Source organism: Protopterus annectens, chromosome 2.part0 (assembly GCF_019279795.1).
Source record: "Protopterus annectens isolate FY-2018-M chromosome 2.part0, PAN1.0, whole genome shotgun sequence".
In the NCBI taxonomy this organism is placed as follows: domain Eukaryota; kingdom Metazoa; phylum Chordata; order Ceratodontiformes; family Protopteridae; genus Protopterus; species Protopterus annectens.
Window position 1 is genome coordinate 66,746,248 of NC_056728.1, and position 15,870 is coordinate 66,762,117.

At 42.7% G+C, this 15,870-nt stretch overlaps 1 protein-coding gene across 1 annotated transcript in view; it reads right to left on the minus strand.

Moving 5' to 3' along the window:
- Nucleotides 1-15,870, minus strand: part of LOC122792701 (germinal-center associated nuclear protein-like) — a 1,487,771-nt gene that overhangs the window by 46,547 nt on the left and 1,425,354 nt on the right. The window lies entirely within an intron of this gene.

Consider the following 15,870-nt stretch of genomic DNA (forward strand, 5'->3'; position numbering starts at 1 on the left):
TATGCAGCTCTCTGTTAGAAATGCCTAACTTTTTATATTGGGAAGACAGAAAGGCTCTTTAGACAGGATTCATGAACATATACACAACATTAAGAAAATATCTAAAACTAATTCACTACATAAACACATGGAGGATCTTTTAGACCATCATTTCTTTATTTTATTGACCAGAAAGGGTTGGGATTAATCCACATGGCATTACTTTCAGTGAGTTTCTAGAAGCTTTGCTAACAACTGAAAATGAATGCTGAAAACCTGCCGGGTTTAAATGAAAACTTATCCATTAGCTGAATTTTAAAACTTCATTGGGTATTTAAGGAAGTGAGGCCAGACTTCTATTTTTTGGTTCTGATGAGGACTTTATTACTCTGACTAGGACGAAAGTGCTTAACAGTTTGTGTGTTTTATTTAGTATGCATTAAAGATGGGGTGCATTTTTCCTGTAGCTTCTTTTTCATATTTACAGTAATTTGTTTGGACATCAGTAGTTTTCATTTCTGTTACTCAACCTAATAGGACAGAATTACTACTATTTTGGTATTTACCACACCAAAAAGACAGACGACAGGCATGCAAAGAAAGTACAATTGTGTACACTTACCATAAATGTAGATGTTTGAGCATGTGTGGGTTATCCTTGCTGGGTAGCCCTTGGTCTGCCCAAATACCAGAGTAAAGGGTTTCCCTCCTGCATCAGCTGTTTGGTGTCTGAAGCTGACGTCAGGGCTATAAGAGGCAGCCAACACCATTACATCAGTTTTTCTTTCCCCCAAGAGGTAGGAGCTCCCAAAAAAGAGAAAAAGGGGGATAGTGAGAGGGAAACAGGACTGCAACAGTGAATACACTCAAACATCTACATTTATGTTAAGTATACACAACTGTACTATGTTCTTCATGTTTCACTGTTGCAGTCATCACTTGTGGGAAGATTCCCAAAGCTGAGAAACAGGGTGGAGGGAAGGAGCAAAACTCCATGTTTGCACCATTTCAAGGTAATGCCAGCATGCCCTGCAGGACTACAGATGCAAAGCCTCCCGTGGTTTTGGAGAAGGTAGCCAGCTGGTAGTTTCTGGTGAATGTGGGGATGGATGTCCAGGTAGCAGATTCTAAAATATCCTTGGTTGGAACCCCTTTCAGGAAGGCAGTGGAAGTACAGGCTGCCCTAGTGGAATGTGATCTGATGGATTTGGGAGGACTCTTTCCATGAAAAGAATAGCAGAAATGGATGCAATGTGAGATCCATTTAGAAATGGTCTGTTTGGATATGGGTTTCCCCTCTGCCCAAACAGAAAAAGAGACCAGTAGCTGGTCAAATTTTCTGAATGATTTGGTCCTATCCAGGTAATATCTCAATTGTCTGTGCACATCCATGGTATGCTAAAGTCTTTCCCCTTTATTATGCGGATTGGGAAAGAAGGTAAGGAGACAAGATGGCCTGGTTGAGGATAACATCTGAGAGCACCTTAGGCATAAAGGTGGGGTTGGTCCTAAGAGACACCCTGTCAGCATGGAACATGATGAAGGGCTCAGTGGCCATCAGAGCCTGAAGCTCAGAAACTCTCCTGGCTGAGGTGACGGCCAGAAAGAAGGCAGTTTTCCAAGAAAGGTACTTCAGGTCCGCTGAAGCAGTTGGCTCAAAAGGAGGCAAATTCATTTTTCTAGGATAAAGTTTAGATCCCATGCTGGAGCAGGTGGTCTGATGTGGGCCACTCTCTTAAGAAACTCTTTTAACAGGGGGGTGAGAAAATATGGCCTGATCCAACTGGATATAGGCAGAGATAGCTGAGGCATGTATCTTGATGGAGGAGTATGACAATCCCTTTTCTAGGAGCTCTGCCAGGTTGTCCAGAACAAATGTCACACTGGCATGGGCGGAGTTAACACCCTTGCTCTGGCACCAGACAGTAAATCTTTTCCATTTGGCGGAGTAGGATTTTCTAGTGCTGGGCCTTTCGGCCTCCTTAATAATATTTAAAACCTGCCTGCTTAAGGCTGTAGTGTCATCTGCCTTTTGGGGTATAAGCCATGCAGACAGCTTGAGTATGGGGAGGTTTGGATGCAATATCGTCCCTTTCTCCTGAGTTAAAAGGCCTGCTGTGAGATGCATGCATACGGGAGGCTTCTTGGCAAGACTGGGGAGCAAGGGGTATCAGTGCTGTCTCAGCCAGTCTGGAATAATGAGAATAGCCTTTGGCCCTTCCTCAATGATCTTGAGAAGTACCCTGGAAATCAAGGGCAAGGGAAGGAATGCGTACACAAACAGGTTGCCCCAGTGAAAGGAGAGGGCATCCACCTTCCATGCTTTTGGATGGAACCCTCAAACAGAATTTGGTTAGCTGGTGGCTCTCTGTGGTTACAAAAAGGTCCATTGTCCAGGTTCCCCAGTTTTGCCTGATGTTGAGGAAGGTCCCCCTGTGCAGCTGCCACTCATGGGGATCCAGGAGGCTTCTGCTTAACTGGTCTGCCAGGGTGCTCTATTTCCCTGGGATATACTGAGCTATCAAATGTAGTCCCAGATTTGAGGCCAGAGTTGCATAGCTAAGCGACACAGGGGGGTAGGAGTGAGTGCCCCACTGCCTGTTGATATACCACATTACTGTTGTGTTGTCTGTCTTAAGAGCACTCCTGGTCTCAGGTGATCCCTGAAAGCTACGATTACCCTGTGCACTGCCAGCATTTCTTTTAGGTTGATGTGGAGGCCCTGAACCTCCTGTTCCCAAATGCCCTGAGTGCACCTACTTCCTCGGTGTGTCCCCCAAGCTGTGTCTGAAGCATCTGTTGTGATGGTCTGGTCCTGGGGAAGAGTGATGAAGGGTAGACCCTTGTTCAGGGTACACGCCTTTGCCCACCACAGGAGCTCCTTCTATAAGCAAGGAATCAAGGGCAGCTAGTGTTCCAGTGACTGAGTGTTGGCACCAAAGGTTTCTGAGGTACCACTACAATTTCATGTGCAGTCTGGCTAGTGGTGCCAACAGGATGCAGGAGGTCATGTATCACAGCACCCACAGGAATTTCCTTGCTGTGAGGTGGGTCCTGTGGGCCAGCTGTGAAAAGTAAGAGGGGAGAAAGCCCTGCTTCACCGGAGGGGGGGATTCTGTTTGCGTTGATGTGTCTAGGAGACCTCTCAGTTAGGTTAACCTTCTTGTGGGGTGAATTTGGGACTTCTCCCAGTTGATTGTGAATCCAAGGGAGGTTAGGAGAGTCTGAAAAAAAGTAAGGTCCTGCAGGAGTCTTTCCTTGGTGTCTGATGGATGAGGCAGTTGTCCAGATAGGGATAAATTTGTATGCCCTTCTGTCTGCAAAAGGCAATGACAGGGGCCAAGCACTTGGTAAAGACTCTGGAAGCAGTAGATAAACCAAAGGGCAGAGCAGAGAACTGAAAGTGTTCTGACCCTGCTCTGAAGCGTAGGAAACTCCTGCAGGACTTCCTTATGGGAATATGGAGGTAGGCATCCTTCAGATCTAGGGTTACTATCCATGCATGTGGTATCAGCATTGGCAAAAGCTTGTGTCTGCTCAGCATTTTGAATTTTGGGACCAGAAGGGACAGATTCAGAGAGGATAGGTCCAGAATAGGATGCCAGGTGCCCTCTTTTCTGGGTACCAGGAACAGTCTGGAATAAAACCCTTTTCTGGCCTGTTCTTTTGGTACAGGTTCCATGGCATCTTGGGCACAAACCTTTTGGATCTAGCGGTTTACCTCTGCCCTCTGATTTGCTGCTATATCAGGGAAACCTGAATATCTGGGGGTTTTCCTTGAAAGAGAATCTGTATCCATTGGTAATAAATTTTAGGACCCACAGATGTGAGGTGATGGCCTGCCAATTCTCTAGGAAGAAGGGAAAGTCTTCCTCTTAGTCTTTCTCTCGGGGGATGGGGGCAGAGGGGAGGGGAGAGAGTCAATGCAAGTCCTTAGAGAAGGGAGTGGGCTTAGAACTCCCTTGCCTAGGCATTGTAGTGGTCCATTGTCTGGATCTCTGTTGGCTTTGTAACTGGTGCCTAGGCCTGTCCCTGCACCCCTTCCTCTGCACAGGTTTTGTTTGGGTAGGAAAGGACCAATGCTTTTTGGAGATGTTCCTACTGAACCTGGAAGGCTGTACCTGCAGAAAATCCTTCACAGTCTGCATAGACTTGGCCTTATCTTCCATTTTCTTAATAACCTCCTCACCTTTAGGTCCGAACAGCTGGTCCTTGTCCAGAGGGGCATCTAATAACTTGGACTTTACCTGGTCAGGCAATGGTTGTTCCCTTAACCAGGCATACCTTTTGATCACTGAGTGAGACACTGCAGCCCTGATAGAAGCTTCTAAGGCATCAAACCCACAATGCAGGGAATGCTTGGCTACCTGGGAGCTAGAAAGTATAAGATCTGCTAGTTCCCTGGTTGTACTGCTGTCTGGTAGGGTCGACATTTTTGTTTTAATAATTCCAGCACATTTTGTTGGAATTTGAGCATATGAAATTGACAATTTAGAGCTCTACTAGCTAAGGTAGCCGAAGTGTAGACCTTCTTTCCTAGTCTTCCTAAGCCTCTGTTCTCTTTATCAGTTGGGATGGGTTTTTTTGAGGAGCTAGCCCTAGCCCCCTTGGGATCCTGAGTAAAGACCTCTGGGGTCAGCTGTAGGGTTTTTGAAAAGATACTTGTGGGTGTCTTGCACCCTATAACATCTGTCTTGCTTCCTTGGGGCAGGGGGCAGCGAGTCCAGGGTAAGTACAGATTCCAAGAAGACATCCTCCACCACATCCAGGACTGGGGGAATGGCCAGAGGTTTGTGCTGTGGTAGGTCAAGGAACTCTCTCAGTCTTTTCTTTGACTAAGAGTAATTTTGTGCCTCCCAGTGAAAATGTTCCCTGAGTAAATTTAAAGTTTCCCCAAAAGAGAGGTCCTCAGGTGAGGAAGCAGAAGGAATGGGGTCCTCAGAATCAGAATCCTCAAATGCTGCAAAAGGCTGCTCTTCAGTGTCTGACTCTTCTAGTTTAGACCCTTCTGACTCCTGGTCAGTAAGAGCCTCAGGGGAAGTGTCCCTCTTCCTTTTGACTGGGGTGGCTTGGGTAGGCTGGCTTCCACTTATCAGTGTGATTAAATCCTCTGCCATTCTAAGCTGCTGCTGCGACTGTGTTGCAGCCTCAGGTACGTGGCTGGACCCCTGGGATGGGGTCTTTTTAGGGGTTGTCCTGGTCTTGGGCCTCGTGGATTCAATGGCCTTATGCAAGGTTAGTTTAACTGGTGGCGTGGTCATCAGTCTCTGCCTGGTGTCAGTCACTGGTATGGTCTGTACGGAAGCCAGTGTCTGTGAAGTGGCTCCAGACCAAACTGCAAGACTGAAGGCCAACAAACCAGCAGGAGAAGATAGAACCGGCGGCATACCAGACTCCAAACGGGTCTTGGTAGAGGCCTGTGATGGTTCTTCATCTTATGTCAGGGGCTGTGAAGGTGCCTCACTGAGTTCAGCTACTCTAATATGTGGAAGGCTAGCTGATTTCAAATCAGAATAGTCTCAGAGCCTAACTCTCTGAGGCCAAGCTTTTTCCTTATCTTTCTTCTTTTTTGGGAATTCAACAGCAGCCGGACTGACGGATGAAATTTTGCAGTGAGAGATACTGTAGTCTAGCTAAAATTTCAGCAGTTCCCCTGATAGTCCTAGCATTAAACAGAGCACAGAACCGACATCTAGGGACGCTGTGGTCTGGGGCCTAGGCAGTGATGCACAGAGTATGAAAGTCTCGGTGTGGGATCTGTTTTCCACAACAGAGACAATTATTTACTTTCTCTGACATTGGTTAAATACAATAAAAGGTTCCCCAATGAGGGACTTAGCTTTAGATGTTAACACCCTCACTCTGGCAGCAGGCGACCAATGCACTCGCAAACTGCTTCTGCTTCAGGCTCCAAGGCAAGAAAGACTGATGTAATGGCATCAGCTGCCTCATTTTATTGCCCTGACATCAGCTTCAGACACCAAACAGCTGACGCAGGAGGGAAACCCTTTACTCTAGTATACAGGCTGACCGAGGTCTACCCAGCAAGGATAACCCACAAGTGATGACTGCAACAGTGAAACACAAAGAGGGTTGGCCAATGCTCTCAATGTTAATGGGTTGTCAGCCAAATTTTTTGGTAACCCTAATGACTGGCTGAGTAGACCGTTCCAGATGCCAAAGAATGTGGACATCCACAGAGTGGTTGGGGATGTTGCTTTAAAAGAAAAAAAAAAGTCAAAGTTTGAGAAGCTTCTTTCTAAATACAGGCAGTTGCAGGTCAATAATGTTTTTCTTCATGATAGCAGCTGCTCCCATCTTTACAAATATCATTCTATCTTGGTGGGAAAGGATGTATGTCTTTTATTTGGGTTCTTACGTTGTCGAACTTCTAAAAGTTCGAATGTCATATGGTCGACACTATATGATTGAACTTTTAAAAGTTTGAACATTGCAACGGAGATCCCCATACAGTGCGGCAATGGAAGTTTTCCACAGTTTGCACTGTAGTGTGATCTCAGAGTTGGTATATTTAAAGAGCGGGGGGTGCAGGGGGTCTTGTCCCCCTGCTTAAGCTTTCAGGTAGGTTTTTTTTCTGTTTTTTTTTTTTCAAACTTTTAAGAGATTGAACATATGGTCTTGACCACATGGTGTTTGAACTTTCACAAGTTCGGTTATCTGATATAGACTCTTTTATTCTGATTTTTATGAATATGTGAAATTATATCTGCATTAGCTGGAAGATATTTTTATTTTATGATTAGGTGATGTTGAAAGCTTACTGAGATTTGTTGACTACATTAATAATACTATTACATTTCTATTTTTAAAACACTATTTAATGTTATGGAAATTATTTTTTTTATGTCATTATTTACAAGGATCCTTTAATTTACTGTTTTTGTCCACCTTCCATGGGAAATCCACTTAGTCTAACACTGTGTTGCACTTTAACAGATGTCATCATCCTTTGCAAAAAAGAAATGCTCTTAAAGGACAATCGGAGTTGCAAGATTGATTTCGGATGATACATGTTTTTTTTTTAAATGAATTGGAGATCTTGGTGGTTATGTTTATGGAGAAGGCCTATCCATTTAGTCTTGCTGAGACTGTTAAGCAGGAGGCAGTTACTGGTAAGAATACTGTATTTCAGACCATTCTGAAAGGGGCTGAGAAGGTTTGTTCTGTTGGCAATGGTCCTTTGAATGAAAATAATAATAAAAAAAAATGCCGGATATGTACTGTAGAGCTATGATATGTGAATTTGATGGCGTTATGGAGGACATCAGAGCCATTCTGGAGAAAAATGCGGAGAGACTAATGTGGTTTTGGAACATGTCCCTAGAGCCCTGGCTACCAATGGTACGTTTAACTATAACACCAAAGGAGAGGTTTATCTGGCCGGATACATATTACATTGTTGAACCGTAAGAAGTTCAAACACCATATTGTCGAACCCATATATTCGAATTTTCAAAAGTTCGAACGTTTCAATGGGGATTTCCGTTCAGTATGGAAAGGGAAGATTTCCCTTTACTGCACTGTAGTGCGATCTCGGAGTTAGTATATTTAAAGAGCGGGGATTGTGGGGGGGTGCAGGGGGGGGTTGCCCCCCCCCCCTGCTTACAACTGTCAGATAGTTTTTTTCTGTTTATTTTTTTTTAACGTTTTCAAACTGTTGAAAGTTCGAACGTATGGGTTCGACCATATGGCGTTTTGACTTTTGAAAGTTCGACAACGTAATATGAACCCTATCTTAACATGTCTGGCTTTTTATGTGGGTAAAACAGAGACGGCCTATATGCCATTTGAAAAAATGATAGTAATAATGTACTTTATAAGCATTCACTCAATTGTATAGACTTTAAAAACTTTACATTTTTCATTCTTGAAAAGGTTGGGGTTTCTGACTGGGGAGGTGATTGGGCTGCATTGTCCAAGGCCTGTGAATTACATTGGCAATTTTATCTGAATGCGACCAATGTATATGGTTTAAATGAGAAGACATCTATGAATAGTTTACTGGTTCTCAGCAATATGAGGTTGTAAAAGTTTTCTGAGAAAATAATTTTGCATTTTTTATTACTAATTTATTTCAGTTTAGTTAATCCTGTTATTTATATATTTTTTTAATATATGTGACTAGCATTTGTTATGTGTTCATTATTACACTAGATGGTGGTGTTTCCTTTTCTATTAAAACGGTTGTCTTAGAAGGGTTTACTATCTGATGAAGTTCATTTTATGAGTGTGAATGAAGGTGCTAATTAATACATTTGTCTGGTTGTGTAGTTCTTCGGGAGCTTCATATTTTTTTTTTTTTTTTTTTTTTTTTTTTACAAAATATACAGTTACTGGTGGAAAGAAGCAAACAGCCTACTAGATTCTAAGAGAATGGTCACACTTAGTAAGGAATCTTATATTTGGAAAAATAAAAAAATACAACAGAAATTAGAACGAGTGTGTGTTCATGGACACACAAAATAGCATCCTATAACACATGTAAACATACAGATACCACTAGGCAAAGTAGTATATACTGTAGTTTTAATATCTAGTTTAGCACACTGACGACATAACTGAGCTATAAACCTCTTAGTTTGGGTCTCTATTAGATCGAAAATTCAGTTCAGTGAACATTTTTGGTGCACTTACATCGAACATGCCATTCATTGAACTAATCATAATGAGATTGCAGTACATGGAAGACTGGAAAATTTGCCCTTTCCTGACTGTAGTGTGATTTCAGAGTTGGTATATATAATTAGCAGGGGGTGAGGGGGGCACAGCCCCCCACAACAGCGGAATTTGATGAATGGCATTTTCGATGAAATGCTGTTCATTCGAGAGAGTTTTCGCTGATATAATATGGACCCTTCTCAGTTCAAGGTAACTGGGAAATTACAGGGGAAAGGGGGTACAGACACTCTATAGCCTAGCAGAACATAAAAAATCATCAACCCCCTATTATTCCACTTCTATGCAGGATGATGGGGTTAACAATCACCAAAACTTTCAATTCAGAACCACTCTCCTGCCTTCAAGTCTCATGCTTGACTTTAACAGGTCCTCTCACACAATCCATCCATCTGTTGGTTGGACATTTTTCTCTCTTCCAGACTTTTTCCTTTTTCTCCCAAAATCTTTTTTACCACATCATCTTTTGCTTCCTTGTACATATGACAGAAACACTGCTATCTGTTCACCTTAACCTTTTCTGCAATTAGGGCTACTCTGGCTTCCACTCAGACGTCCTCATTTTTTTTTCACCTGTCCCAGAATGTGCAACCTATCAGTTTCCAGCACTTCATCTCTATCACCTTAAGATTCCTGTGCTGCTCTGCCTTTACTGACACCTTTCTGTGCCTTACAGAAGCACAGGCCAACACCATTGCTTTACAGAGCTTAAACTTCAGCTTCTTTGGCATTCTTCGACTCCTACCCATGACAGCCTGCACCAGCTGGCTGCTGTGTGCTCAATTCTAGCTTTGACATTCTCTTTCACACTTCCCTTCTCTTTAACCACATATCACAGATATCTGAATCTGTTATCCTGTTACAATACTTTCCATCTATCTCAGGTTTTGGCTTCTTCCTATTTCCCCTATTTGCTGTCATGACCAGTGTCTTGTCAGCACTCAGTTTCGCACCATGTGAATTCAGTTTTGGACTCCAGTCCCCTATCATTTGCTGAAGTTCCTATTCAGATTCTGCATGTAATATGTTGTACGCACAAAACAGCTTTATTGACCTCTCCCCCCTGACCTGTTAATTCAGACCATCACCAGCATGAGCAAGATGTGTTTAGAGCTGAAGCCTGATGCACATCCACTCCCATTGGGAAACTCTCTGTGTGGCTGAGCACAGTTTATACTTGTGTCAATGAGTCCTTCTACATAGCTCATTATATTTCTATTATTTTTTCTGGAACTTTAAACCACCATAGGACTGCCATATTACCTTTCTTGGAACCTTATCACTTGCTGTCTCCAAGCCTAAGATGCCCAGTAGGAGCCTTTCCTCATTACCAGCTTCTCCACTATCTGTTTCAATGCAAAATAATAAATCCTACCATAACCATACATGTCCTTCTCTTCCATGTTGCAGTATTCATACTGTGGGATTTCCCGCCTAAGGCGACCCAAAGTCAGCTCCTATACAAAAGCTTAAATCTGGCTGTTGCAGGTGCGTGGGATGTCACACGCAGGGCCATAAACCAGGGACCATAAATGTGACGTCTGCACACACAGACCTCAGAACCTGAAGTCCAGGATAAGTTGTACAAAAGAACAAGTTGAGGCTAAGGAGCAAGTGTCCCTGAAGGGCTGTACAGATTAGCCTGTAGGGAGTGGGTACAGAGGTGAAAGACCAACCATCCAGTAGAGCTAGAAAAAAAGAGGTATGGAGGGTGGGAAGGAATACTGAAACATGGAAGAGAAGGACATATACGCTTACGGTAAGATTTTACAAACCTATTCTATGCCCTTCTATTCCTCTGTTGCAATATTCATACTGTGGGAGAGTACAACAGCTATAAGGAGTGAAGGGAGGGGGGCAGAGGTACAGGATTCCAAGAATCTCTACCAGATTGCCCTGGAGACCTGGTCTATCTTGTAGTGTTTTGTGAAAGTGTGAACTCTAGACCAGGTAGCTGCTTTCATTATGGAGGCTGTGTCCAGCCCTCTAAGAAAGCCCTTGGAGCAACATAGATTTTACTTGGACAGGACTAAGCCTCTCATGAAAGCTGAACAGCTGCTGGTTGCATTTGCTGCAGGGGCGGAGGGGAAGGCCATTTCAAACCAAACCATTTCTAAGTGGATAGGCCATTGAATTCATTTCTGCTGTAAGCACCATGGAAGACCTACCCCACAGGGGATAAGACCCCATTCCACTAGAGCTGCATCTACAGCCTTTCTCAGAGGTGTTCCTACCAGTGACATCCTAGAAACTGCTACCTGGAGTTCTGTACATACCTTCACCAAGCATTACAACTTGCCATTTTTTTCTAAATCCAGAGCTGGTGTTGCCACTGCAGTCTTGCAGGGCCTAATAGCTAGTCCTAATGCTATCTAATTGCCTCCTCCCTTCCTTAGCTTTGGGAATCTACCCAAATGCAATGAGACTGCAACAGTGAAACACAAAGAACATAGTACAGTTGTGTACACTTACATAAATGTAGATGTTCGAGTGTATTCAGTGCTGCAGTCCTGGTTACCCTCCCTCCAGCCCCCTGACTTCTATTGACTATACCTCTTTTCCTGTTTACTATACTTAAAGCTTTTTGGTGTATTTGCTTTTTGTTGGAGGTGTTACCTTGTATATAACTGCTTCCCATTAGGGAGGCACCTGACATCTGGGGCAAGAAAAACTGATGTAATGGCGTTGGCTGCATGCTTTGTACCCCTGACTGCCTCACGTCATGAAAGATGGGACGCAGCCGACGCAGGACCAAAGACTTCGATAATCAGGCTGACTGGGGGCTGCCTGCAAGCGGATGGCCCAAGTGTAATGACTGCAACAGTGAATACACTCGAACATCTACATTTATGATAAGTGTATACAACTGTACTTTTCTTGCGTGGCGTAAGCCAGGGAACCTTGCTGGCTAGGCTTACTTGGGCCCTTGGGCTGATAGCCTAGTACCTACCTATGAACTTCAACGTAGCCATGCCTCTAGTGGAATAAGCCCTAACTCCTTGAGGCAATTGTGTGCCATGATGTGAGTAGCAGAAGAGAATGGATTTCCTGATCCAAGAGGAAATGGGTTTGTTTGGAGACTGCCTAACCTAGAGCCCTGGGGTGGAAGGAGATGAAGAGTTGGTCAGACTTGCTGAAGGACTTAATTTTGTCTAAGTGGAATCTCAGTTGACTGCGTACATCTAGAGAATGAAGGATCCTCTCTGCGGTATTAGTTGGAGCGGGGAAGAACGTAAGTAAGGTAGGTAAACATCCCACTCTTTCTCACCCACCATTAATCCTCTGGGGCATTGTTAAACTGTTAGTGTTTCTGCGCCATTTTGTTTTCCTCTTCCTACTAGTCTGTGGCTTCATGTCAGTGGTGTGCAGGTCCCTAATATTACTGATGTAAACAGCTTTTCACTTGTACTCAGCATTTAAACTGCATTTACTTCACCTGGAAGAGCTTTGTATGCTGTTGCAACTTATTTGTGGGACTTTGGTAAACACCTTTTCAAATATTTGCAAAGTCATGGCTTGGCTGAGTTATATTCTCATGCCACACAAGTGAAAGGCTGTACATAAATTGATATATGTTATTTTTTTATCTGCTTTTGGATATATTTCTACTTAAGTACCAATTGCTCTATTGTGTACTAATCTGTAGATTACAGTTTGAATTTCTTTAGCAGGGTTAACTGGTGACAGTTTATTTGTAGAATCTAGGTATTGCATTATTGGTCATTTAACTTGTACAGTGATTGCTTTATGGCATGATCTCTAAGTCAAATACTTTTAGTAGCAGTCTTGTGGATGTGACGTATAGCTCACTCTGTTTAGTTCTAAGTTCTGTTGTCGTGAGACTGCAAATTGTTTTAACTCCTTAACCTGGGCTGTAGAATTCAAGAGTTAAAGTATAGCATTTCTGTTTAGCTATATTCTCATATCTCAGATTTCAGATATAAAATGTCACATGAACTACAGCAGACATTTTTATTGTTATGTGAAAGTGTTATAGCAGAAGTAAGTTACTAAACTTTTGGCTCACTTTGCTACTGCTCTGATCTGTATAGTTAATATCTTACGTACTTTATTTTATTTCTGTATTTTTCATATTTTATCTCCACTAACTCCTTTCTATCTGTTATCAGTAGTTGTGTGTATAGTACCTCTGTTGTTTTTGTTTTTTTCCCCTAGCTTTTATATTCAACACACAAACACTCCCCCTCTTTCCCTAGCTTTTAAAAGCAAAGTGTCTTCCCTCAAGACTGCGTCTACCTTTACTGATGCTGCTCCAACTCCTGGAATGATGCCTGTGCGCTATTGTATAGCCAAGTTTACACTAAAAGTATGTCCTAAGCTCATGCCACAAACTAGTCTTACTTTGTCTATTGCACAGGATACCTGCATACCACTGAGACTCCCCCCATACTCACCTGTTTAGAAACCTTGTCTCTGTCTCTCTCTGTCATCTATAAGATAGTCACTACCCTAGTGTCAACTTCTCTCTTAGTGAGCTATACTCTTTGTTTTTCTGATTGTGGTTTCCTTTTAACTGTTTTTATCTTAATGCAAATACCTGTGTATACCTTGCTATAACTTTCTCTGTCTACACCTCCCCAACTTTTCTACTTACCTGCTGACTCTCACTGTGTGCTCCTTACTGTTTCCCTCCTGCCCTGCTGATTGTTTCTTGTGGTGACTGCTGTCTCCTGGCCCAACCCGCTATACTCGGGCTCACTTTGCTCTCCTCCCTCCCCCATATGATTTCCTTTATACCTAATCAACTAATCTATTCCACCCTCACTCCACCCCTTCCCATCTGCTAAAACATTCTAAACACCTTACCCTCCTTTACTTTTCACTTCATAGTTCAGTCTGCTGCAAATCCTCCTCCTTCCTACATATCTCCTACGCCCCCCCTACAGGTTGTTTCACTTAAATTTTACTTCAACTCTCTAACAGGTCCAACAACTTACATTTTCTAGTCCCTTACCCACTCCTCACTCCATCCCAATCCTACTTCCCCACCTTAGGCCATGGCTATTGCAACCCTCTCTATTTTCCTCTTGCCTCTATTACTTCTCCTTCTCATTCTTACATCTTGTACTACTTCATTACCACCTTTCCACAGAGATCCCACTAATCCCCATACTAACTGCTTCTCAACTCTGCAGTACTCTATTACGATCTCCTCCTCTAACTTTTCCATGAACATCCCTCTGCCTAAAATCAAACTTCCTCTAGCATCTAAAACCAAGACTAAGTACTTGACTTACAACCCATTTAAATTCAAATTTTACCAACTTCATGTAGCCCTGCTTCTATCAGGAAACATACATCCAAATCCTGGGCCCATCCATCACCCCACCATGCATAACTCTACCTCTCCCTACTCAATAACCTCATCCTTCACAAACAAACATATTTACTTTTACTCTATGAATGCCCGTAGTATTCTAAACAAAGTTAGTGAAATCCATGCCTGGACAGCCTTCCACACCCCTGATGTCATCACCCTAACAGAGACTTGGCTAAAACCCCAAACCTCTGATAAAGACATTCTCCCCTCCTGGTTATAATATACTCTGCATAGATCACCAAAACAAAAAAGGGGGTGGCGTAGCCATCCTCTACTCCAACCACCTCAACTTTACAAGTATTATGAAACCTATCCCATCCTTTTCTCCTGCTGAATTACTTACCGCTAACCTTAAAATCAATGACCACACCACTATCACAGTAGCAGCCATCTATATTCCTCCAGGAGACATTCCTCTGCTTGAAAATATTCTTTCATACTTTTCTCAACACATCCCCAATGAAACTATCCTCCTCGGGGATGTCAACATTAACTGGTTAACTGTTAGTAATTCAGACTGTAATCCTCATATTAATTTATATGGCTTTACACAGCTAATCTCCCAACCTACTCATACAACTCTAACACATCTAGTACTCTTACTGACTAGGTACTTGAATCTAATCCTTCTAAATATCACAACCCTGAAACCCTTCCGAACACCCTGAGCAATCGCTCCCCTGTAAAAGTGCTTAGGTTCACTCCGTACTTCTCAAAACCTCCTAGATTTATCACTTGTCACAAACTCTCTAACTTCCATCCAGAAACCTTTAATGCCCTCCTCTCTAAAGTAAACTGGAAATTCCTTACCCAACTCCCACTAGAAGAAGCAGTCCTACCTTTCAATTCCACCTTCCGTAGCATCTTAGACTCCCTTACTCCTCCTCACAAAGTCCAAATTAAGTCCATCTCTCCATGTCTTTCTAAAGCCACTTGTACCCTTATGATAACTAGAGACAAATTATGGAAAAAATGGTCACAAACTAAGCTCCCTGCAGACTTGCAAAAATATAAAGAACTCAGAAATCTGACAAAAAACAAACAAAGATAAAAAGGACTATTATAACAAACCTCCCACAGCCCTAAAATCTAATCCTAAAAAATTCTGTAACGCTAACAACCAAATATTACATCCCAGTAATCTTAGCTCCCCCAATCCATGCCCAGACAAGCATCTGAAGAAACTGCCACTAACTTCAATACCTGTTTTATCGATTCACTATCTAAGCTACTGAACCCTAACCCAAATTCTTCTACTACTAACATCTCCAGCTTTTCTGAACGTAATCCTAATACTATCTCCTCAAATACTTTCTCCCTCAAACCTGTACCTACTAGCTACATCAAAACTCTACTCTCTAAATTAAAACCATGCTCAGCATCAGCTGACAATATTCCTTCCACTTTTCTTCTACTAGCAGCTGACTCTCTTGCTCTCCCTGTACCTATCCTAATCAATCGCTCTATCTCTGAATCTAAAGTACATTCCATCTGCAAACAATGCTACTATACCTATACACAAAGGAGGTAACTCCTCTGATATCTCCAACTTTAGACCTATTGCTATCCTCTCCCCTCTCTCTAAAGTACTAGAAAAATGTATTCATAAACAAGTTATGCAATATCTAATACAAGAAAATCTGCTTACACTCACTCAACACGGCTTCAGACCCAATCATAGCACCACTACAGCTCTACTATCCTTCCTCAACACTGTCTCTATAGCCACGGATTACCATAAATGTATTTCTTGACTATTCTTGGATCTCTCAAAAGCTTTCGACAGTGTCTCACATTCTCTTCTGCTGCACAAACTGCATAACCTCAACTTCTCCTCTGATACTGTTGCATGG